Source organism: Podarcis filfolensis (assembly GCF_964270895.1).
Source record: "Podarcis filfolensis genome assembly, chromosome: 2".
NCBI lineage: Eukaryota > Metazoa > Chordata > Lepidosauria > Squamata > Lacertidae > Podarcis > Podarcis filfolensis.
Window position 1 is genome coordinate 72,903,470 of NC_139605.1, and position 25,645 is coordinate 72,929,114.

A 25,645-nucleotide genomic window follows, 5' to 3' on the forward strand; every position below is an offset into this window, starting at 1 on the left:
ACAACCTCAACCCTCATTATCAGGATAAGATTGGACAAAGGGTTCCTGGGCTGCTGCTCGATCATTGCATGCATGTTGTTTACACACGTACTAGGAGGGAGGGAGGAAAAAAATTAATTCAGTTTGCATTTAAAGGCAAACTTCCCAAATAACACACTTTCCACAACAATACGCCAGCTAAAACCAGCCATCCTTCAAAATTTGCTCATCTCTGAATTTTGCAGTGCAGTTCCTCATCCAAATAATGTGTACAAAAATGCATGTACTAGGGTAGAGTGCACATATGAAGCCTATATTACTGAAAATAACATACAAAAAGGCATTAAATTTGGGGAAATTGCTTTGTAAAAATGAGTCTTATTAGAATAAATTGGCACTGAAACGCTGGTGAATTTTCAGGAGGTCTTTTTAAAAGAAACATTCACACACTAATATGGAAGTCTGGAAAGCTGAACTTAAAACTGGAAAAATTAGAAACTGGGAGGAATGGACTTTTTCAGATTTGCCCATTCCTAATACATGCATGTGCACACACACACACACACACATGCGCAAACTAATCTAGCACCATTTAACAAAGCACCACGCATCTTTATAGTTTGGGAAGTACTATCCTGGCATGAGAAGCTAGCAAATAATGGTTTGCCACTCTTCCTATGCACAGAGATTCTGTTTCTTTAAATATATCTATACTACTGTTGGACAAACTTTCCTTTTATAACAAGGAAAATCACAATAACAATATTACACAAAGGGAAAGCAACAGCACAGCAATAAACACAGCAAAACAGGGCAGATCACTGATCAGTTCTTAAAGGCCAACTTGTCTATGGAAAGCCAGCATGAAGGACGTTGTTCAAGCTTCCAGTGGAAGGGTGTTTTATAATTTTGGGGCAGCCACCTTTTGAAGGCTAATTGAGCCCCTCCCCCCACGAGATAGAATCCAGAGCAGAGCCTCCTCAGAAGATCTTAAGTGCTCCTTCAGGAGGTGGCACTGGCTGTTTAGGACCTTGAAGGTAAGAACCAGAACTCTGAGTTGGGTTGAAAAAGACCAATAACCAATCTCAGTGCTTCCAAACAGATGGTATATATTAGCTCACAAATATAGTCCTGCCACCACCTTCTGCTCCTGCATAGGTTTTTGCAGCATCTTCAAAGGCAGCCCCACATAGAGCACTTCTCATCTAGAAGTTGTCAATGAATGAATGACTGAATGAATGAATGTACTTGGTCCCTGTCTCAAGACCAAATCCATTTTTCAAATAGCATTAACACAGCTCACTGAGTTTTCTCACCACAGAACTAAATGGTCGGAAGCAGCAAGTGCATGCAAAATCTGATTTCTGCTCAAATGAAAGCTGGGTGGTTTTTTGGGTCTTAATTGGCACAGTGCCTTTGAAGATTTGGACTATCTATTTGCATTTTGCTTTCTGCACACTAAAGAGCCGTTTCACTGGGATCTTTGCTGCGGTAAAGGCTGCATACGGGGCGGGGGGGTTAGAATCATTTTTGGAAATTCCAAAAAAGTTAATTAGAAGTAATCACTGCACTGCGGTAATCTTGTGCTCTAGACTAAGCTCTGTTGGGTTTTGCTTTGTGCCAACCCTGCTAAAAATGCTATTTTCCGTGTGTGTGTGTGTGTGTGTGAGAGAGAGAGAGAGAGAGAGAGAGAGAGAGAGAGAGAGAGAGAGAGAATATGTGATTGCTAACATTCATTATTTGCAGATGTGCAAATATTCCAAAAGGATACTTGAACTGTAGTCTGAAGCCAGGAACCAGGTTTACAAGAGGCTCCACGGAGTTAAATGCTCTCCTCTGAGGCTCAGGCAGGCTTTAGCCTTCTGGTGTTCAATGCAAGCCATTCTCCTCCGCGAAAGCCACCTGCTCACATCTCCTCTTGCACTCTCGGGGCAGCAGAGGTCAATTTCATGCTACCTCTTATCTCCCTCATCTGGATCTTTTGCTTAGTTTCCCACTGCATGCTTCCCTATCACTCATCACATCTGGAGAGAAGGGATGCAACAGCCACATGTGGGAATCATACGCGGTAGAGGATTTTCATTAACCATTTATAGGCACTTAGCAGCATTTAGCGTGGTTTTGCAGGAATAGATGCCTAAAGAAACCTCACCAGCAGGCTGTCACTATTTTGCAGGAAGGGATTCAAGGGCATATTGGAAAAATAAAATGTGGATTCAAGCACTCTGCTGCTGTAGTGCAACAAAGACGCTTCTTTTTTGAAGTGATGGATAATATGCTCCAAAAGTTTGGGATGAACGAATGATTGATGCATACCCTCCAACATTTCTCCAATGATAATAGGAATGTCCTATTCAACAACAACAATGTCCTATTCAACAACAACAACCATTTTTATTTTTATACCCCACCCATCTTTCTGGGTTGCCTCAGCCACTCTGGGCGGCTTCCAACAATAGAAAAACATAATAAAAAAATTAAACATTTAAAAACTTCCCTATATAGCGCTGCTTTCAGATCTCTTCTAAAGGCTATATAGTTACTTATATCCTTGGCTCGGGGGTCGCATCACTCCATACCCTCCTTTAATTGTTTTACTGTATGATACTAAATGAACTTATGTGACAAGCGATTCACAAATTCATAAAAATGCAATACAATGCAATAGGTATTTTCCAGGGTGTGTTTTGCAGTATAGAGAAGTTGTGAGATGGGTGGTAAAGATGCGCAAGTGTGACTTTGGAAGCCATTACTTCAAGTTTTCATGTCCTTTGAACCATTTAAAAGAAAAACAGGTTATAGGATGGCTCTGTGATGGTAGAGATCTGCGGAGTCTTATGACTGTACAAAAAAAAATCACCACACTGATTATAAGGATGTCAGACTTTTTGAGGGGAAAGAAAAACGAGATTCACAACACGGACTACAGGCCAGTTGTGTGAAAAACAAAGACAATTATTAATTAAGTAAATTACTGATTCACACTAATATTGGTTTGGCCTAGATTCTGCAGATGAAATGCATTTTTAGCTACTGAGTTACCAGACCAGGTGTGCTGTGCCTGGTGCAGAATGGATTCAATTACTGGCTTCATGCACTTCTCTCTCCATTAGTTCTACTGCATTGCAGACTCTGTGGAATGCATGGAATGGAAAATTAAGATGTGACATCGTTTTACCGAGAAATCTGTGCTCTGGGGCAGCCAGTTCTTGTAAATATAAGCACATGCGGACCAACTAATGTCAATCTAACCTAAGTATTGTGGCTGTTTTTATTCTTGAAAGTCTAAAGAAGGAGCAGGCACAGGCAGTATCAGCTTGCAGCTGTTGTTCAAAAGAAGCTTTCTAAAGTTTGTACGCCCTCATACTGGGGTAGGAAACATGTGGTCCTCCAGATGTTGTTGGGCTACAACTCCCATCATCCCTGACCACCGGCCATGCTGGCTGGGGCTGATGGGAATTAGAGCCTAACAGCATCCGGAGGACCACAGTTTCTCCGTTCCTCTTTGGATGGTAACAACTGATAGGCAAAATCCACAAACATGAGCATCGTTGATGGGAATTTGTGTTGTGCTCTTGGGGAAATCACCTTAAGCTCCTCCGATTCCTCTCCCACTTGTTTTGCAAGTCACAATGAGAAGGTAACAGGTGATTTCTTTTCTTTTTTTGCTTTCTTCTCTTCTACCAGTGTCCACTTTGGGTGCGTTGATAGCTCCCTGGCAGTGGATCCTCACTGATCCACACTGGTTTTGTGCGTGTATCTGCAGCTTTCTTGCATCGGGGATTTGGACAGAAAGGAACTCGGAAAGAGCTGCTGCTTTCTTCTCACATTGTTTACATGTTTATGGTTCTAGGAGTGGGCGCCAAATGGATCACATTCTATCCCTCTTCTAGTGCCAGAGTTGGGATTAGTAGCCTAATCCACAGGTCCTCACATGTGGCAGCAGACTATATACGTGCATGTCAACTGCATGCAACAATCTTTGTGCACTCACCGGTGAATGGATAGCAATTTAATACTGGGGTGGAAGTACTTAAGAGTATTTTGGAGAAGGCCAGGTTTAATAATAATAATAATTGAGGAAAGAATATTTAATATAAGACAGAATGCCTCACCATTGTGCTGTATTTCCCCCACTCCCTCTCACAACACCAGTGTCAGAATGAGGGGAATGTGCTGTGCAATGAAATGTTGAATCATGCCTAGTTACCCGAAGAAGGAACAAAAATGTATGAGGCATCAGCATCTCTGAATTCCTTGCCACACCTGTGCCACCCTCATATAATAGTGCAAGATGCACTTTGATGCAAGTGGAAGGTATTGTTTTAGTGAACCTAAAGAAGAAAATGCTACTTGGTTCACGGAGCCTGACACAACTCAGACAGAAGTAGGAGCGGTCTTCCTGACACCTGCAAGATCGAATGCTGCCCTGGAGAGCCTCTAAAATTAGACTGATCCCCAAGACAAATGGATTAGAATTACAACACTGAGATCCTGGGGATTTCGAAATCTCATCCACAGCGACCATATGTTTGAGCCTGCCATATCTATATGTGAGCATTCTCACATATGTAGCTCTGGCTTAAAGCATTGCAAAGAAAATATGACACTTCGTGTTTTCAGAGAGGGGGAAACCCGACAATATGAGTTATATGATCCACATATTTAAGGAGGTTAATCTGGGTTTTCATAGCTCTCACAGTTATTTGACCTCTCCAGCAATGCCTGCTCCTCACCAACAGTGTGTGAGAGAAAGTAGCCAAATTTACACCTGTGCTTCTCATGCATTGTGCTGTGGTCCTTCCTAGGCTGTGCTTATGGTACATTATAATGTGGTTTGATTGTAGACCGTGCACTTTCACTGTCTGGGTTGGTCCACTGCAACGTTTCGGATACAATGGACCTTAATTTGGTGAAGACTGCTGGAATAGATGTTTGTGATTAATTAATTAAATTTGCATAGCTGTTAGTAAATTATAAATAAATCCACACAGCAATCAAAATAATCTTGTTGGGTTAAGATACCCTCCACACTTACACATTTATGATTCTGTAAGCTGGAAAGCAAGCAATCACTCAGTGATCCTTATGAGGAAGTTCAAAATCAGTGGCATAATTGCATGGAAAACAACATGGTCACAGGAGGTATGTATGGCAGAGGACGGGAGGGCCAGAATGGTGAGCACAGACCACTGAGAAGCCACAGCTACCTCAGTGCAGGATTTTGTAGTGCCACCTGTCTCCTGCTCCTAAAAAAGACAACTTACGGCAGTTCCTAGCTCCTAAAAGCTAATACAGATATCTGTGTGGGTATAGCCTACTATCAGCTGCCACCGGTTTACTTTAACTTCTTAGCATCCCAAAGCCACCAACCTGCTATATGTTAGCTCTGTCCTGCTGCTCCCATAAGCCACATTTTGTAGGCAATTGTGATATCAAGTAGCCAGGTAGGAGACAGAGGAACATCAGATAGCCTTTCTTGTGAGGTGGGAAGAAATGCAGAAGGAGAACAATTACTTCTTCCTGTTTTTTAAAAGGTGGGACAGTTTGCACTCTGGTAGTTCACACACACACACACACACACACACACACACACACACACACAAAGTCTATTTAAAAAAACAACCCTGAACACTAGTAGGGGGAGTTGGAGAGGACTACTCTCAAAATAAAGTCAAGATAACCCTCTTGTCAAGTCCAGCTGGCATCATGTCACCAGGCAAAATGCAACATGTTCAGAACAGAAGCGCTGGCTTCAAGGGGTGATATCTTGACCAATACAGTGAATAAGAGCCTCAACTAAATATTTGTTGTGCATTAACCTTATCTTCTGGGAAGGCCCTTTCTGAAATTGCCATGCCTCAGACAAGCACGGGCCTCAAGCGTTCGCTTCCCCTCTGGCCTGCTAGCAATGGGCTGGCTCCTGTCCCCAGGGAGAGAGATGGCAAAGGGTCCTGGGATTGTCATCTGGTCCCTGAACTGTGCCGCTGTCCCTTATTATTTTTGTCTGCAAAACCCACTGAAGTAAATATCAAGTAATTATGGTGTTCTGAAGTGACCTTATGGAGCATGTGCTCAATTCCGTGGATCGCGGCCAAAGCTACTATTGTTGAGCTGATGCCAGGGCTTGGGAGAGCCCTGGCTCCCACTCACTGTTTTCTTTGGCTGAGCTCTATGGATTCTCAGCCTGGCAAGAAAGGCCCATTTTAAAAGTACTGGCAAGGGCTGTGCGGTTTGTCACACCATGGCACATGATTTAGGGCCTTGATTTAGGCTCAACACTGGAGCCTTTTGTTTAGCTGTGTTTGTACATCATTTGCAACTTTGTATTAGTTAATAAACGTCAGTTTGCTAAGAGTGTGGCACCGTCCGTAGAGCGGGGCAGGGTTTTCCCCTTGGATATACAACCCATGGTGAAAATAAGTGAGCAGATTTAGAACTGCTGTACCCATGAGGCAGAGGGTACAAAACCTACATAAATAAGGGCTTTTAATACAATGGCTGCTTTGGCAATAAATCTAAAATAATTGGGTACTTAGTTGAAGCAGGAGAGTTTCTCAGCAGTGTCATAAGTATTCCTGCTAATAAACATGTATCACTTCTGATTCGCTGTCTTGCTGCAAACTTGCTTCAGCATGGCTCGTGCTGATGGCATGCTATGCCTTAGGCAGAACTGTATCTATAAAAGGACACACCAAGAGGCTGTCCCAGGCTCTGTGCCTTTGTTAATGCGCAAAGACAGGAAGAAAGCCATCTCCAGTGAGCCTCTTTAGAAGCATGAAAGGGAAGTCTTGAGCATAAACAGTGATTGAATTTTAGCATGCACATACACACATGGTATTTGTGATCTATTCAGTACTCTGTGTTTGCCTGAGCTTGAGTCTGGACTAAAGTCGTGTTCTGATTCGATACATGATATCCAATCACAGAACATTTCAAGATTTAGACCTCTGCCATTGGCCCTTAAACTCTGAGTCATGATTCACAGCTTGGAAGTTTAGACAGCCAATCACGTTGGAAGTGGGAGTGGTCCAGGCCTTCAGAAATGTATATAAGCAGTTGCTTTGCCCCGTTGTCCAGTTCCGTTAGTTCAATCAAGGTTCTTGCTGTTATCACTGTGTCTTGCCTTGTGGGAACCCACCTCCACTTCAGTATTGAGAGCCAGTGTGATGTTATTGTTAGATTACTGGATCAGGACCTGGGGAAGCAAGGTACGAATCATCACTCAGCCATCTGGCTTCCCATGTATGCCACCCTGAGTTCCTTGAAGGGAAAGGTCATATATAAATGTAAGAAATAAAGAAACAAACAAACTGTGGCATTAGATACTGCAAGATGTGCCAAGGTAAGGAGACAGAAGAAGAAGAAGAGTTTGGATTAAAATGTTAGTCTCAAAGTGGCTAACATTCCCCTTTCCCTTCCTCCCCCACAACAAACGCTCTGTGAGGTGAGTGAGGCTGAGAGACTTCAAAGAAGTGTGACCAGCCCAAGGTCACCCAGCAGCTGCATGTGGAGGAGCGGAGACACGAACGCGGTTCCCCAGATTACGAGTCTTATCACTCTTAACCACTGCACCACACTGGCAGGAAGAAAACATTCCTGCCATAAAAGAAATTGAATGCGGTAAATGGAAAAGGAAATTTCCCAAAACTATAGAGCCTAGAGAAGTCATGGTGTTGCTAGTGTGATGACTGGAAGAGCACTAAGCCAGAAGGAGCTTATTCCACCCCTCCAAGCAGTCACAACAAGACCACACCTCCTTGCCAGAAGGGAGCACCAGGAGTGCCCGTTCCCTGTCTCGAGCGCTAGAAAGTTGCTGGGGTGTTATTTCCAGTCACAGAAGGGAAGAGAGCTTGGTATTGCTGAAACTCACCTGCCAGGATTCTAAGAAGGACCTGGAAATGATTGTATCAGACATCACATTAGAGCCACAGTTCTTTGTTTTGTGCATCTCCCATTTTCTAACACACAATCATGAGGACTCGAAATGTTCATTTAAAGAAAGCTGAGTCAGAATCTGCAGACCAAGTATACAGACACAAGTGAACACACAAGCAGAAAGCCCATGTGTACGTACAGACCTCGAGAATACTTTCATTTGCTAAGTCCTGCAATCTTATTGTCACCATTCCAGAAATGTCAGCTATGGAACAGTGAGCCACATCTTGTTCTCCCTCTTGGATTAGCTTTGAATCTGCCAACTTTAAACCCCTCGGCTTCAATCCTATACACACCTCCTTGAGAGTAAATCCCGCTGGGCTCACTGGGACTTACTTCTGAGTAGACAAGGCTCTGTCTGTTGGTTGCTTTTTATCATGCGTAGCAGAAGCGGCACAGTTTGTTTTCAACAACCAGCAGATCTTTGGTCTGCTTAGCTGCTGCCAGTGTGGAAGGACACATAATTGGCTTCTAGCGAGTATACAAACTACTCAAAGATGCTAATGTTACAATTAGCACTTGTAACCTCACGGATGGTGCCGGATATGACGCCTCTAAGGACACAACTGGTGCTGTATGTGTGTGCTGTGCCAAGGAAATTTGGTTTCTGTGCCAAGAACAGTGACACTCTGCAACCTGGAGGCATCGTACAAATTAAGCAAAGCTGCACACAATGGCTTGTTCCGCACAATTTGCCCAGCTTCTATTAGCTGGCCAGGAGCAGGGGGGACACAAGAAGCAGTGATGCCAAGCACTGAAGATCATTTAAAATTTTGAGGAGGACTAGAATCTCCAGACCCTTTTAATATGGTATGGCATTATTTTATTCCATACACAGTAAATAATACATTTTCCAGACAACAATAATCACAGGCCTGGCATATTTGGCAATTTGCATGCATATCATACATAATTTTGATAGTTTTTATTTTTTCAGATGTTAACCTTGCTGTCTTCCTTACATAAGAGAACTATTCTAATCAATCTATTGCTGTGTTCATATAGCATACATGTCTAAGACAAAATTTGGTTCTCCACCTCTTTTATGTTTCCCCTTTTTGGGTCCTTGCGCTCCTTGTTTGGTACCTATTGGGGGGGGAATGTGATAAAATTGTTTACAAAAAGAAAAGAAAAAGGATGGTTGTGTTTTGGTTTGTATATTTTTGGTACGTTCAAATTAGATAGATTTGCTTTTAAATGAGAACTGAAAAGAATTTCTCTCCCACCCTTAGCAGTGAGACCCTCTTTTCCAATGAAAGAAATGCCTCAGTTTTGCCCAATCCTTTTTGTGGCATTTCATTTCTTTCCCTTTATTGCTTCCTAGTGAATAGTATGAGAATGACCTGGCTTTTAGCATCAGCCGATCAGTATCTTATGCCACTCTCAATCGCTTTCACTCATTCCCTTAGCTATTCAGCAGCAGCAGCAGCAGCAGTCTGGCTTCTCTGGACATTTGGTTCAGAGCATCCTCATGAGAACTCTTTGCTTGTGAGGCTCACAAAGGCAGACATGACTTTCTCTCTGGGATTTAGGCCTTTTAAACAAGTTAACCTTGGCTATAAACTTCCCAGTAAAACTCCGTTCAGCTGCAGCTTGGATGACAGAGGTTGATATTTATTTTTGCTAAAAGGGAAAGAATGATACAGTGATGCCAAATGACTGGGGAGCGACCTGGACCTGACTTTGACATATGAAGCAGAGAATAAAGTTGGGAACTCTGAGAGCATTTCTGAGGAATGCCAAGGGGAGCCCAGAATAAGTAGCTGTACAGAGAGAACAGGCATTTCAGCTGTGAGTTAGCATTGAAGCTTATGTGTGGTCAACATGTTCAGCATTCCTGAGTTTGACAACAGTGGGCTTTAAAAAAATAAAAACCAAACCACCAGCATGTTAATTATGATTAATTGATGATTTTCTGGAGCCATTTCAACTGGGGTTCAGACCTGGCTTCAGCACCTTAAAACCATCTTGGTCACCCTGTAGGTGACCTCTGTTAGTTCTCCTTGATCTCAACAGATTTCAGTACCATCAACCATGGTATCCTTCTGCAGTGGCTGTCCAATTCGGGGTTTGGTGGTACTGCATTGCAGCAGTTCCACTTATACTTGGATGGTTGGTCTCAGAAGCTGATGCTGGAGAAATTCGGCTTGGTCCCGCAGTATTTCCACTCTGGGAACCATTAAGGTTCCATTATACGTTCCATGCTGTTTAACATAAAGGAAACTCCATTTCTCCTTCTCTCAAGAGTAGTGCTCAGGGTGCTGAACCAGTGCCTAGCTGCAGAAAGGGCCTAGATGACCTCCCACCTGGATTATTGCAAAGTCTTGTATGTGGGAGATGCTTTTGACGATGGCCTGCAAATTCCAGCTGGTGCAGAATATGAACATGGGACTGCTAACTGGGACCAAGATTATAGTGAGTTATGATTAGTTGTTCATTGCCCTCAAAAAAGATTTGCATCACTCAAAAAAAGGGTGGAAATTTGCATATGATCATTTATATGTACAGACACATATTTAGAAATAATTACTATAATTACTATGATATAAATGTCTCATGTGCCTGTTCAGTCTGATCTGTTGATAAGTTGCTGCCAATTGTTGTGGCACCTCATCAATGAACTGAGGAGACCCCTGCTTTCTTTTCTTCTGGTTCTTTGCCTTTAAAGCTCAGTTGGGATAGGCCTCAAATAGAGGACATTTTCAGATAGAGAACCGTCCTCTGTTAAAAAAAAAAGCCTCTGTAAAAAAATGGCCACTCTGCCCCATAGCTGTCAAGTGTCCCTTATTTGAAGGGACAGTCCCTTATTTCAGCGCCATGTCCCGCTGCTGTCCCTTATTGATGGGTGTCCCTTAAATGATGTCCCTTAAATTTCAAAGGAAGCAACTCCTCTCCCTCCCTCCCTGCCGGCCAGGGAGGAGGGAGGCTCCAACTGTGTTGCTTGGCTGTGTTGCTCACCCAATAAGAAGTCTAAGAACGACTGGGGGGTGGAGCTTGAATGCCTTGTGTGTGGCTAGTTAATGCAAGCTGAGGGGGTTTTTGAATGCTGGACGCCATTTTGTTGCACGTGCTGCTGCAAACTTTGCAGTGCAAAGCCAGGCCAGGGAGCCATCTTGAGGCTGCATAGGCCTTGTGGTGCATGTGATTCAGATTCTATTCAGTTGAACCTCTAGTTACAAAGTTGGTTGGACAGTGTTCTCGAAGCTACCAGCATGAGTTTGACCAGACTGCAGGAGGACAGGAAGACTGGAGTGCCTGGAACAGGTGAGGCTGCAGGTCCCTTATTTTGGCTGCTGGTCCCTTGTTTTCAAGGCTGCTGGTCCCTTATTTTCAAATCTGTAAGTTGACAGCTATGCTCTGCCCATTATTACACAAATTTCTATATGCTAATTTATATGTATAGATGCTTCCTTATAAATTAAGATAGTGGACAGGGACTCATCAGCATTGCATTTGGCAGTGTGTCCAGCTATCCTTTGAGCAAAGTTTTTAAAAATGTAAGTGGAAGGAATGGGATGGAAGGGGGCAGAAGATTTGGGGCTCAGTTCCAAAGACCCAGGTTTGGGGGCTCTAGGCCTCCCCTAGCAACCCCATGCAGCTTGGTTCATGATGTCATTCCGGTATCATATCACTATTCAGCTGCATTGCTAGAGCTTCCCACCATAATTAGTCCTCTTGCCATAGCTCAGGCTAATAGCTCACCTCTTAGCTTTCGGCAAGTTATAAAATGGAAAATCTTAGTTATGGGAGCTTCACTGCATGGTGTGTTGTAATTTTTGTCCCTGAGTCATACAGCAAGAGCTTTTTTATAATATCTCGTGTTTTCTCTCCCTGGAAATGATTACATTTTGAGAGTCCCAAAAAGACATTTGAGATTAATTTCCCAGTAAGGGATGAAGATGCTGCAGACAACACTCTTCCACCCAGCATGTGAACGGGCTGCAAATCTTCTGCCTGTTGAGTGGCGTTGGCATAAACACACGCCGCATCTAGGACAAGAATGCAATTCCATGCAGCCCGCTCTGGACAATATAGGAGAGAAGTTCCTTACCATGTAAGGAATGTATATGTTTGATATAAGGGAGATGATTCAAGAAGGCAAAACAGAGTCTGTCTTCCCAGAAAGCAAGAGCAACGGGTGTCAAAAAGTATTCTAGGAAAGAACTGGCAGACAGTTTCTTGTGCAATGAGCTGATAGTCAAAAGTAAAACAGACACAAATCAGTCCAACGTTTATTATCGGCCTCCAGCAATTTAAGGAAAAGTGTTGTGCAGAACATATCCCAAAGTATGTAAAATCAGATGAAAAATATGTATTGGTGCTGCTAAGTACATTTTCTCAATAGACAAGAGGAACAAATATCTTCTTTGTAAAAGGTGTTTTATTCCAACCTTAATAAACATAGATGGGCATCCCCATCTTTAATGGTTCAGCCTTCATACCTGCCAGTAAAGCTCCATGCTGCCAAGATTTGTGATGCAGTATGTGCACCATGTTGAGAACTTGCTTGCAGTGCCAACGGTCACTTACGATCAGGCTGGGGTCAGCATAAGCCCTGTGGAGATGCATGTCAATCCAGCAGCCAACTCCCATCCAGACCAGCTTTCTTTAACACTACAAACAAACTGGCATTCAACGTTAGCAGCCATGTGCAGAAAAAATAAGGTAAACCATGAGCACTTTGCATGAGTTCACACACGTGTGATCAAACCGAAACAATGGAGGACGACTTGCATTTGTAACTCAGCCATCCTAGATAAAACTTTGAGAACGGGGCCTCATATTTCCTTGCATCGCCTCAAACTCAGTGTTTTTCCACAGAGGAAGCTCACACCATCAACTGCAAGTCATCACATGATAAGCCACAGAATGATGAGCCACCCAGTGGTGACCAGGCATGTGTGAATCAGCCTGAGAAAGTGAAGACAATAATGAAATAGATTAGTAATGATCTTGGGTTTTTTTTAAAAGAAAACTGATTGAGGTCAAATGAGTCATTTAGGAGTGTTATTTGTGTTGATCTTGGTAGCTGGTTCCACTTCTGGTGACTCAGAAGTGCCTTAGTGCCACTACTTCTGGGTGAGGTGCCCACCTCAAGTGGCAGAAGTGCTAGAGGCAGTGTTCTTCCTGTCCCACTGCTACCAGCAGCAGCGGTGAGAGGGAGGCATTCCAACGTGTGGTGCTGTCACTCGTCTTTCCCGCCCCTGAGTTAAGAAGCTAGCAACAACACCTTGAGGAGCACCCCAATTCCCACTGAGTTCAGTGAAGGCCAGGATGTGGAGGCAGCGGAAGTGGTGAGGTGTGGCACTGGTGGGACAGGGGGTGCCAATTTCCGTTTTGTCTCAGTGGCCGACCCTGCTTAACCTTGCTGATGCAGTCGCCACTGAAACAGATCTCACCTAGTTCCTGTCTTTCCTTACTCCTTTAGGCCATCTTGTTTGTGAACAAGTCATGGAAAGTCACTCTTTGTTGATGAAACAAACTGCTGGGGTGACTTCTTGTTTATTTAATGAAACATTTACCGTACTTTTCCGTGTAGAAGATTAGGGGTTTTTTTTAACTTTAAAATAAGGTTAAAAATCTAGGGGCGTCAGATAGTGCATAAGCCCATTTTCTAAATTTGGGGTCCCCAAAAGTAGGGGGCTTCTTATACATGGGGGCATCTTGTACACGAAAAAATACGGTATATGTCACTTTTAAGAGGCAAAGTCCTCTTTTGGTGACAACTTCCAGTAACATATTACAACAACAACAGCACCAACAACAATAATATTGGTGGTACCAAACCCCATAAATCGCTGGCCCCCTCTCCTAGGTCAATCCCCTGGCCCCCTGCCTCCACCACACACTCATCAGAGCCCTGCTAGTCCCTGACAGCCTGTCATGATAAGGCCTCCCTTGATATATCGATTTGGCAACATGTTTTACAAAGGTTCCTCTCCATCTACTTGAAGCAAAGGCTTCTATGGCTTGGTTACATCATGATGGACAAGGGAAAACTCAAAGCTGTTTAGGTGAACTGAACCTCTATGTGTTCTGTATCCATCATAAGGGGCTGTGTTTCTGCCATACAGGGCACACAGAGTGTTTTCTTGGCCGTCGGGCAAACTGCTGGTTATTTCTTGCTTTACCAGCCTCACACTTATAATAATATACAATTAAACCAGGATGCACTTCCTCGTGGCTCCTTTGACTCCTAAAATGATAGCCCAGAATGCAATGCAAGATGACATAACTATACACACACACACACACACACACACACACACACACATCCGTGCTATATGGCACATATAACTTACATGAATACAGTTTCAGCCATACCACAAACTAAATGTTGCCGTGATTCTCAAATTATGTTCTATCACGCAAAAATGGTGAATTCTCTTAGGTCAAGGGATACAAGGAGCATCTTCTCCCACAGCATATGGTTTCTAGACAAGGAGAACAGGAATGGAAGCCAAATCTGCTAGGGAATCTCAGCACTAGCCCTTTTCTCCATTTTTGACGCCATTTACTTACTCAAGGAACCCAGGCAATGTTTTCCCTGAACTGCTCCCCTATTATTCTTCATTTCCATAAAAAATAAATAAAGGCTGGTTTACAGTATTTTTTTGAGCTTTCATTGAAATATCAGTGCATACTTTCCAGTGTGACCTGGCACTATTATCTCACCTGGTTTGGAGGTGTGTGAAGTTGTGTGTTTTTTAATGCCTCTCTTCATTCCCTGACTGCCATTGTGCCATTATTTTTACCACCCCACTTCCCATCAGCTGACAAGTTGCTTCTTTTATTGCCAAAACCTCAGCGCCTCCTTCCCTGGGCCTGCCTCTCAGAGCCAGATTGCTGAGCCTTGCCCTCATTACTCCAGTATACATGGTGCATCCATATTCCATAAGGGAACAACCAAGATGCTTTCAAAGACAGGCATTTTAGGGAGCAAAAACTGTGCCATACACTGTATTTCTGTCCCTGAGAGCTGAAGCAGTGTTTATTTGATTGTTTTCCGCCTCTGCAAATGTGTTTTTTGAAAAGGGTTTGATAAAAGAACACTTGGCCATGCTAAGGGAGTTGACACCTATTGGCTATGTTTCTAAAAGGTTAGTAGAATACCAAGATATCAATCAACTTTTAGTAAGAAGTTTCTTTTGTGATGGATTAGCCAAGCTCTTACTGGGTTTGTTTATGGGTTCTCTGCTAAAGTTGTCTTTGTGAGAGTTCCAGCGATCACTATTAGAAATAAGGTTGCAGTCAGGGTTGCTCTGACTTAACCTAAAGAAAGTTGCACAATATATTCACTGGCATCTACTAGGTCCTTCCTAACTGCATTTAGAGTTGCAGGCGTGTTCGTGTGTGTATGTGTGTGTGTACACACATGATGATGATGACACACACACACACACACAGTTCATACCAGCGCCCTGGAGTTTACTACAGCAAATAAGGGGTGCAAGGACTGCAGTTACGCAAATAGGATATGGCATGCGTCTTTCAAACTGTTCCCCATGACCAGCTGGATTGTTGCATCCCAAAAAAAGCAATGTTTTCCCACAGGGCAAAGGTTGTCCCCCTTCAGCTCACATGTATACTGAGAAGAACATTATGTTCCAGTGCACTTGCTAGAAGAGAATTATGGGGCTGCTGGCCCTAAGGGATGATCATTAAAATGCCTTGGTACTGAAATGTTCTCAGCAGCTTTGACGTCTATGAAAAGCCACATGGGAAGGGTCACACTTCCCTGTGAAACAGCTTCACCTTAGGAACACAAGACAAGCTGGCTTGGCTTTTCCTGTTGTCATTTCCTCAATATTATTAGCTTACCTCCTCCTTCCAAAAACACCTCCACCGTTGGTCCTACCAAACATCTATTATTGTCTTTTACTGATCTGCTATTTTGAGGCATACCACATCCTTTTAATGGGAAGTACAAAGATCAAAACAAATCATAAAAGTGGTTAGGCCAAGATATTCAAACTAATCAGAAAGACAGGCAGAGCAAAAATAATAATATTAAGAAGAGAAGAAATGGAAGAAATGAGCTAACAGGAAGGGTTTGAAGCCCAAAGAGTGCTTTCCAACTGAAAATAAACTGAAACGGCTAGGTTTTAAAAATTACTTTATCAGCCCATTCTTCCACATATAAACACACAAATATCCTGTCTCAGGCTCAAACCAGAAGTGAATGGTTCATCATATTATTCCAGCTCCACTCACATATAAAATGTGAGGCAGCCTTTAACAAGAACCATTTGCTTCAAGAACCTTCATTTGTTTTGGGCCCAAATAAGTACTTACCACAATCAACGCTAAGGGGAAATGAGGTTCAAGAGAATGAGGGAGATTCACAGCCCCTCTCCCACATGCTCCTTTTACTATTCAAACTTTATATGTGAGTGGGCCAGCCTTGAAAAAAAGAGATGTGTTATCTGTGATCACCACACTGAGATTGGCCCTCATACATTGGCTCCTAAGCCAAGACATATGACCAGATAAATAAATGTTTCTGATTTGGGAACTTTCGGGAACAGATCCTGACTTCACAGAATGGACCCATTGCTTCTGAGATGGCAAAGACTGAATTGTGTCCTAGGAATTCAAAGTAAATTATGCTGAGGAGAACTGCTGTTGTGACACTGGGACAACGGGAGGCGCAACAGTCAAGTATCAGTGATCTTCAGATAATGAAGTCCATTGCCTGGCTCACTTTAGAAAGCGCCTTTAGTGAATAGAGGCAAAATGTGAAGGAGTCAGTACACTCCTCAGACCCCATGGTAAGAAAAGGGACTCCTGTGGCTAAATACCGCCCTCCCATGGCTGAATTTCAGACTCTGTCAATAATTGCTGGAGTTAGCGAGGTCTTTGACAAGGATGCTGGTTTAACAAGCAGCAAAATGGGTCCTGTGAGGGAGACGAAACATCCATCAGACAGACATTTTGAAAAGCACGTCATCTGTTCCTGCTGAGGTCAGAAGAACTAGATGACCAAGGCTCTCTTAAAAAAATATTTCTTCTTAGGGCAAGGTTTCCTATAAAGGCTAACCATTTGGACCATCAGGGCCTCAGGAGCAGTTTAGGCACTTTATTTAGGACAGAATTTTAAAGACCCAGATTTGTGTGAAGGTTTGGTTGTCAGGTAATTTCCTAGAGATGGTGCTTTTAAATTTAGATGTTCGAAGGCACTAAGCAAGTACTCTGTTCCTCCAACAGTCTTCCCACCCATCTTCATTCCCTTCCTGTGCTGGGGCAAATGTAGTTTTACTAGCCACAGCAGAGGTCCTCCAATCTTGTACTTTATTCTTAGCCAACCTCTTTTGATGGAAAAACTACAATGGGTATGTACATGTGTCCTCCATTCCTAGTTGAACAATAGAGCACCCAGCCAAAAACACAAGATCCTCCTTCTGAAAACATGGGTCTTATTTTCCCTTGGAGAATGTCGTGCTGATTGCAGGAAGCTAGCTATATAAAATGAGCTACCTAATGATACCGTCATCCCTGTCAGCCAACCTAGCACAAATCGACAGGAATCAGATGCACTGCACACACACATCTGATCTTTAAAGTAAGTGCTATGCATCTATCCCTGTAAGTAATGCCATGCGCATAAAGGAGCATCAAGCACGTCTCTGGTATATATTTTTGCAAGCTAGTGTTGTGGCCAAGTTACCGCATTCCGCTATATTTAACTTTCTGGCCCTTTATCGTGTATTTGGAGCTTGCCGTTCAGAATTTGTGCAAGCATTTATATCACCATCTCTGCTTCAAAACATTTCCCAAAATACCCTGATTACAGATCTGCACCGTCTCTTGATAATTTGCCTTGCAATGTGGCAGGGAGTGGCTCTGTTTTCAGTAGGGTAGGTCTGGCTGGCAGTACTCTCCATGCCACCTAAGACGCTGACTTCAGTTCCCAGCAGTTGGGACTCTGCTTCTTGGAATCTGCCCTACTCTTTTGGTTTCATGTGTTTGGTGGTGACCAAACTTCCTTGCTTTGATTTCTGTACCAAGACAGGAGTTCTAGAAATACACACCACTTTTTTTTTTTTACATGACGCAGGTAGATCTATTCTTAGATACAATTGCACAAGTCTGTTCAGCTGACTTTGTTCTGCTAACATCCTTGTCCACACCCACCCTCGTAAGTTTGTGACTTGGCTTGCAGTTTCCTAAATGGAACCATTCAAAAGTTATTAAAGTGCAGCCCTCAATGAAACGACAGTATCGCTAAGTCAACTTCCAGGTCTAATTCTCTCTCTCCCACCCCCCCGGCCACCCTCCAGCTACTACATTAACGGGACCAGATTTTACACCTCTATTACTTTCTCTTTGAACTAAGGGAAGAGGATGCATTGCTATAAATACCAAATTAAAATTTGTTCCCTGTTAAACCCCACAGCGAAGGATATGAGCCAATCACAACTCAAAAAAGAAATATTATCCTATCTACTCACTGTGCTAAAATTAACACATATTAACATTGCAATATTGGTTTACCCTTAGGGTCCTAACCATTAAAGCACATCAAGGAAATAACTTCATTTCTCTTCCCCCATACCCAACCCAAATTTTCTTTTTTAGCAGAGGCATTACAAAAATTCTAGTGCACCTTCCTCCTCTTCCAGGCCCCAAAGAGTGTCACATACCATATATGTAAAAGTAATTATGGTAGCATAGAAAGCTGCCTTCTATCATACATTTAAAGCACATTAATTCCCCACCCACCCACCCACCCACCCAAAAAATGCAGGAACTGTAGTTTATATCCTGTGAACAGTAAACTACAGTTCCCAGAATTCTTTGGGGGAAGCAATGTGCTTTAAAAATGCATTAAATTTATGGTGTTGATGTGGTAGGATAGCTCATCAAACTCAGTCGTCTTTGGCTCCAAGGTTCCAGCCCTACCTGCAGATGCTAGGGTTTATACCCAGGACCAAACTACCACTGAGCAATGGCCTTGCCTCTGGGCAACATAAAGCCTATAAAAGCATTACAAGCATTGTAATACAGCATACATTACAGCATGCATCTCCTTTGGTGGCTAAGTATGAGCATGATGACTTGGAGTACAGTATTTTAAGGCAGGAAATTGTATTCGGCGCTAGATTGGGAAGTGGTGTGTTTCATATGGCTTGTTTCCTGCACCTGGCAACAGTTCTTTCGAAGCCTTCTGGGCAGGCACCGTGTCACTGTTGCATCTCAAACACCCCTGGCACTCCACTGGAGCTAAATAACTGGTTAGTAGTAACAGCAACAGTTGCAGAAATCCAAAACGTCTACAGTCTACACAGCCGTCGTTTAAACGATTTAATAACAAACAGGGAAAAGTTACAGGAAGTCAATGGGGGCATTAAGGATAGGTTACAAAAATGTAATCTATATTTGGATGGATGAAGCTATTGAGCAGCAAAGAGCCCTGCAGACATTTCTCTGCCCCTAGTCCACTCTCTAATACAGAATATCCTACTGGGTGCTCTATATATAGCTGCTACAACATTGGTTCTTCATATATAGCTGGCTAAAGCACATGCATAAGTTTAATCCACTTGACTGCTGTCTGATTTCAAGATTCGTACCCTTTGAATTGGGAGACTTAGACACTTTTTGAATTGGAGGATATTCCTCACTTCCTGCTGGTGAAGAATAGCAATTCAGGATTATTATTCTTTTTAAAGTGTGGGAAGCTGATTACTAGCAGAGCTGATTACTAGCATGTCATCTGGGGCTCTTGGGAACATGGATTCAGCATTCCTGAAGGAAACACATGAGACATGTCTCTGAATGCCAGTCGCTGGGAATCGCAAGTGGAGAGAGTGCAGTTGTCCTCAGGTCCTGCTTTTGGCTTTTCCAAAGGCATCTGGTTGGCCACTGTACAAACAGGATGCTAGATTGGATGGGCCAGTGGTCTGATCCAGCAGACTCCAATTGAATTCTTGTGACATGCAGCAGGAATAATAATAATAATAATAATAATAATAATAATAATAATAATAATAAATTATTAGCCCGCCCATCTGGCTGGGTTTCCCCAGCCACTCTGGGCAGCTTTCCAACAGAATATTAAAATACAATAGTCTATTAAACATTAAAAGCGTCCCTAAACAGGGCTGCCTTCAGATGTCTTCTAAAAGTCTGGTAGTTGTTTTTCTCTTTGACATCTGGTGGGAGGGTGTTCCACAGGGCGGGTGCCACTACCGAGAAGGCCCTCTGCCTGGTTCCCTGTAACTTGGCTTCTCGCAGTGAGGGAACCACCAGAAGGCCCTCGGCACTGGACCTCAGGCAGAACAATACCTTCAGGTATACTGAAGAAGAAAATATTGACCTTTCATCAGAGCATTTTGCATCTTGTCGAGCCATTAGAAATCCTCATACCCATCCTCCACACAAGCTGAGTTCAGCAAATACACCAGCTGCCCAAATTCCAGGTCCCACATTGCTTCTTTCTCTCCATTGCGTTGAAAAGGTACCATTCCTTTCATGTTAAAAAAACCTCAAACGTGTATCCTACCCTTCTCCCAATAAGCTGAGAGTAGTGTAGCCATAATTGTGGCTCTCCATAGACCTTTCAAATTCAACTTATGCAATACAACCACAGGGAAGACATTTGTACAAATACATTCATACACCTCCATGTTGTTAGTTCTCATACTCCCCACAGGAAAAGGCTACAGTGTTTTCTTTAAAAATTAGCCTACACATTTAGATAGATATAGATAGATAGATTAGATAGATGATAGATAGATGATAGATGATAGATAGATAGATAGATGATAGATAGATAGATAGATAGAGATAGATAGATAGACAGATAGACAGATAGATGATAGATAGATGATAGATAGATGATAGATAGATAGATAGATAGATAGATAGATAGATAGATGATAGATAGATGATAGATAGATAGATAGATAGATAGATAGATAGATAGATAGATAGATGATAGATAGATGATAGATAGATATAGATAGATAGATAGATAGATAGATAGATAGATAGATAGATAGATAATGGCATATTGTGCCTGTGCACACACAATCACTTTTAATATGAAATGGAGTGTTTACATATATGCACATTGTGTACATGCCTTCGTGGGAAAATAAGCATGGCTTTTGTTATTTCCATTCCTGCAAACTGAGCAGAAGCCATCAAACAGATCTGATCAATTCGGCTCACCTATCCACTATTTGCACAACTGCAGGCCGCAATCCTATGCACACTTACCTGGGAGTAAACCCCATTGTCATAAGTGGAACTTATATTTAGATAAACAGGCACAGAACTGTATTGTTAAAACACTAGCATAAGGGAAAGTGCATAAACGTCATTAGCACATAATATTTTGATGCAACCAATGGAGTCCACTGATTTCAAATGGATTGCAGCCAGATTTTAACTGGTTTATGGATTGGGCTTTTACTCCTTATTTAAGAGCTTTAAAGTTATTTAAAACACTTCCCAGTACGTTGGTGTGAAAGTGCTGTACAATACATACAAATGCTAGAAGCACTATAAATGAGCACCCTCAGAGGACTAGCCATCGCCATGGGGCCAAAGGGAAAAAGGAAATTCCATAACACAGGGAGAAATTGATGGGTGGTGAGATACTGTGAGAGAGCCCTTTCTAGCTATTCATAGACTACCCCTAGGTATGTGTGTGGCCTTAAAATACCTCAAGGATCCAGTCTAAATGTCAGCAATTGTACTATCCTCTGTTCACATTCAAAGCAGTGACCAGAATATGAAAACATATCCTTCCCTTGCTTAACCATCCAGTTTTCTGACAAAAACAGTATATAAGGCAATTTGCTCTGCTTCTACCGGTGCTTACTAGAATAGGTCAACCTACAATATCTTGAATGTATTAAAAATGGGTTTGTGGATTTCTGCAAGCAGATGCACCCAAAATCCAAAATGACAGGCTACCAGATACACATGAGCATGGCCTTTGAAAACGTCAAGAATAGTCTGTTCCCTGAACCTGGACAAGTTGTGAATCCCAAGACTGCCCATGGGAACCAGACATATTTGAAGACCTTTGCCCTTGGTGTCCCTTTTCAGATTCAGAGAGAGAGAGAATGATGAGACAGCTTCCTTGTAAAACATCGGACATGATTAAGTGCGGAATCTGAATACTTGAAGAAGAACGCACTTAGGAGACAAAGAGTAAACAAAAAGTGAACTATAGGAGCATAACCCTAGTATTATGAAATCATAACTTATGTTCAAAATAAATAAATAAATAGCAGCTAATGTGCTAAAACGACTACAATACCTGGTAGATGATGATGATGCATGTTTTGTTATTTAGTTAGTTTACATGCTTCTCTTCTTCCCAAGGGAGCCCAATGCAATGTATAACATAGTAAAAATACCACCATCTACAACAATAAACCATCTAAAAACTACAAGATTAAAACAACAGCATAGCACAGCACGAGCACTGCTTGATTTGAATCAGATTTCTTTTTCTCCTGAAAGCCTGGGCAACTACAGAGCTACAGAGACACCCCACCCCACGGGCTATGGCTTTCAAGAAAGATCATGAGAGGTTCCATTGCCAGTCTCAAAGCAAACACCAGTAGGAATTGGACAAGGCACTTACAAGATTTCTTTGCCTACCTTTCAGCAACAAGAACCCCCAAGGTAGCTTAGAATATGGACATAGAACACATGTGGTTCCTTGAATGGAACAAAGCTAGAAACTGTTGTAATCTAACAACAAACATGTTGTGATTTAATACAGGAAGCCTCCATCTTTAATAACCTTCCAGCTTGTTCTCTCTCACTTCCCCTCTGTAGCCGGCCACAGCCCTTCACTCCTTGTTCCTTCCAGCCCATCACTCCAATGTGGGCAGCCATCTTTTCCCCTTGGAAAGGACAGCATGTGCTAGCCTTGCATTGTTCCCATAGGCATTCTGCCCCTAGGAAAACCATCAGACTGCTGTAGGCAGCCAAGCCACCTTGGGGTAAAGTAACATCCAAACCAGCCCAATTTTTAAAGGAGCCATGCAACTAGCCACTAACTCTCTAGGGGCAAGTAAAAATTCCTTCCAGTAACTTCCTACCACATCACACTTAAGTACACAAAAACAGCTCGGCTGGTTTTAAGGACAGGCTTCACACCAAAGATATCACTGGGTTTCATTTAAATCTATTTGGCAGGCAAATGATAAATGTAGAAGGAGCAGGAGAAACAACCAGAAATTAGGCCTACTGCTTTGTCTTGGCAGCACAGACACAGTCCTCTTTCTCCAATACCACCACCTTACAAAAATCAGAAAGTTGCCCTGACACTATTTTACAGAACTGTTCAAGAAGCGACAGGTGGTAGGTAGATTCACTTTGAAAGAAAAACCTTTTCTTTTTGGGATACAAATACACTCATTTTAGGGGGGGAAATGGATGGTCCATTACGTAATTATATCATCATACCATGAGAGACCTGAGTTAGCTGGTACATTTTTTGTGGGCTAGTTAAAATGGTTGCTTTAACTTGAATACATACCACAGTGGTGCACATCAGAGCATGTGACGGGGTGGGGGGTGTTGGGTCAGGATGAAGCTTTCTCTTATAATATACACTGCTAATGAGTAGATATGTGATATGTTCACACAACAAGGATGTTTGCTTATTCCACTGGAATTAATTCTCTAAGCCATGAATGGGCTTCAGGGGGTCTGTGAACAAGGTGCAAAAAAACTGAATTTTCCAATGCATTAAAATTGTGTGCAAAACTGTGTGTGTGTGTTTATGTGCAGTTTTCTGGGCTCCCTTGCTTACATCAGATTCTCAAAGGGGTCTGTGACTCCAAAAAGATTGAGAATCACTGCTATAAACTAACAAACCAATCCATACCCTCTTTCCACTAGCGAGTCTGGGGTTTGGATTGGGTGGAAGTGTCAGCAGGGGCAGTCAGGATTGCTTCCTAATTTACTGTGGTCTATTTCCAGCTGCTCAGAAAAAGTTTCTTTGCACATGCAGCTGAGACAACCTGAACTCCTATTTCTTCCATTGATGTTATAAACTCTGTTTCTACTTTAGTTTAGCTTTCGTTATCATGTGAAAAACAATGGGGGGAAATGTTGTACAAGCGTATCACTTTGCAACCTTGAGGAGTTAAAACCTCCAGGCTATGTGAACATGCGATAAACTGGCTTCTGCCCATTAATCCTACGAAAAGTATGCTATTGTTTGGGAGTGGGACTATTTGTTTCTTCAGTTGGCTGATGCCTTCATGTTTCATGTAATCATTAACCACAGGTAAGCAAATTAATTCTTCTGTATCATAACAGGTCTGTCCATAGTTTATTTTTGTGAACTTTCCAGAACTGGATTCCGGTCTTTTCTTTTCTTTTCTTTTCTACAAACAGCTAGTGACTGTTAAATCAGTTTTCCATCTCTATTATTGTGCTTCCTTCAGCACTGAAGTAAAACATTTACACTGCCTGACGCCCCTGGATTATGGAATAAAGATCCACAAAAGTAAGAAAATACATGAATTTTCTTTGCCCTCTGTTGGAAACGAATAAGAGTTAGCATGCTTTTGCTTCCACCCACAGCTGTCTTTAAGAAATATTGCCTTCTTCGTATCATCTGTGATGTAGTTTCAGTGCTACTTTGGCCATGTGTCCAACTGTACAGTTGATGACAATCCTCTATTTGAAGGTGCTGCCCAGCTGAAGTCTGGTTTAAAGATGAAGAACTGTAAGAAGTGAAAATGGGCCTTGAAGTTGCCCATGAGTAGATTTATGCAAACCTGTGCTTCCCTCTCAATCCACACAGGGAAAGGTTATTTGTGGCAGCTCCAGAATGCTTCCCTTGCAAATTTTGTGAAAGCACAGCCCTGGCCATTCACTTTTTTTAAAAAAAAAAATGACCACACCACCCTCCAGTGTTACAGTAACATATTGTTATCTTAACCAACTGCCTTTAAAATGGAAGGCCATGGGACATACTTCTGAGTAAACATGCATCAGGTTGCACAGCCATATATTCCACTGGATATTTACCTTTACATGACAAAGCATTTAATTGACAGTGAGTGTTGAATGCAGTGGTAATTTTAACTCGTATATTTTAAACTGTGCATAGATATCCTAGTAGGATGGGCTGGGAACCTGCAGCTCATGGGTCAAATGCAGATGCAGACAGTGACAGACATTGCTTACCTATGTGAATGATGAAATTTGAATTATAGGATTGTAATTAACTATACCCCTGCCAGAAGGAATGTCAATTTGCACATTCATTATCATCATTATCAAGGATCACAGGGCAGTTTGCAACATAAAAACACAAAAATGTATAATGTAGTAACAAACAAAAACAATATCAGGGAGAGTAAACTTCAAACACAAAACAGAATTAAAGACAGTCACAAAATAGGATTGATAATTTCCCCTTCTCTACCATATTGCATCAGAGTTTTATGAGATTTGCTTATCTCAAAAAGGTTTTAGATTTGCATCCCAGCTCCATCCTTTGTTTGATGTTTGCTTGTGGCAGATTTTACTGAGCATTTAATTTCCCACTGAAATGCATCAGAGCCTTTAATTTTATTTCCTCCTCTGATGCAAGAAGCTCTTACCGTCAGCAGAGAGTATGTGAGACATGAGAATAATAAACCATGCTATATCTTGAAGGTTGAACGACCCGTTCAAACATGCTGGAGGGAGCAGTATAGCCTGCCCTAAGATGCATGGCTTTCCACGGGCAACAGCCCAT

The 25,645-nt window shown here is 42.3% G+C and overlaps 1 long non-coding RNA gene across 1 annotated transcript in view; it reads right to left on the reverse strand.

The window, feature by feature from the left end:
• Positions 1-12,355: 12,355 nt before the first annotated feature.
• The window catches only part of LOC310753276, a 61,727-nt gene continuing 48,437 nt past the window's right edge, over positions 12,356-25,645 (reverse strand). Inside the window, exon 3 of the long non-coding RNA XR_014543313.1 lies at positions 12,356-12,542. This is a non-coding gene — a long non-coding RNA (uncharacterized lncRNA). The remainder of the gene's footprint in view (positions 12,543-25,645) is intronic.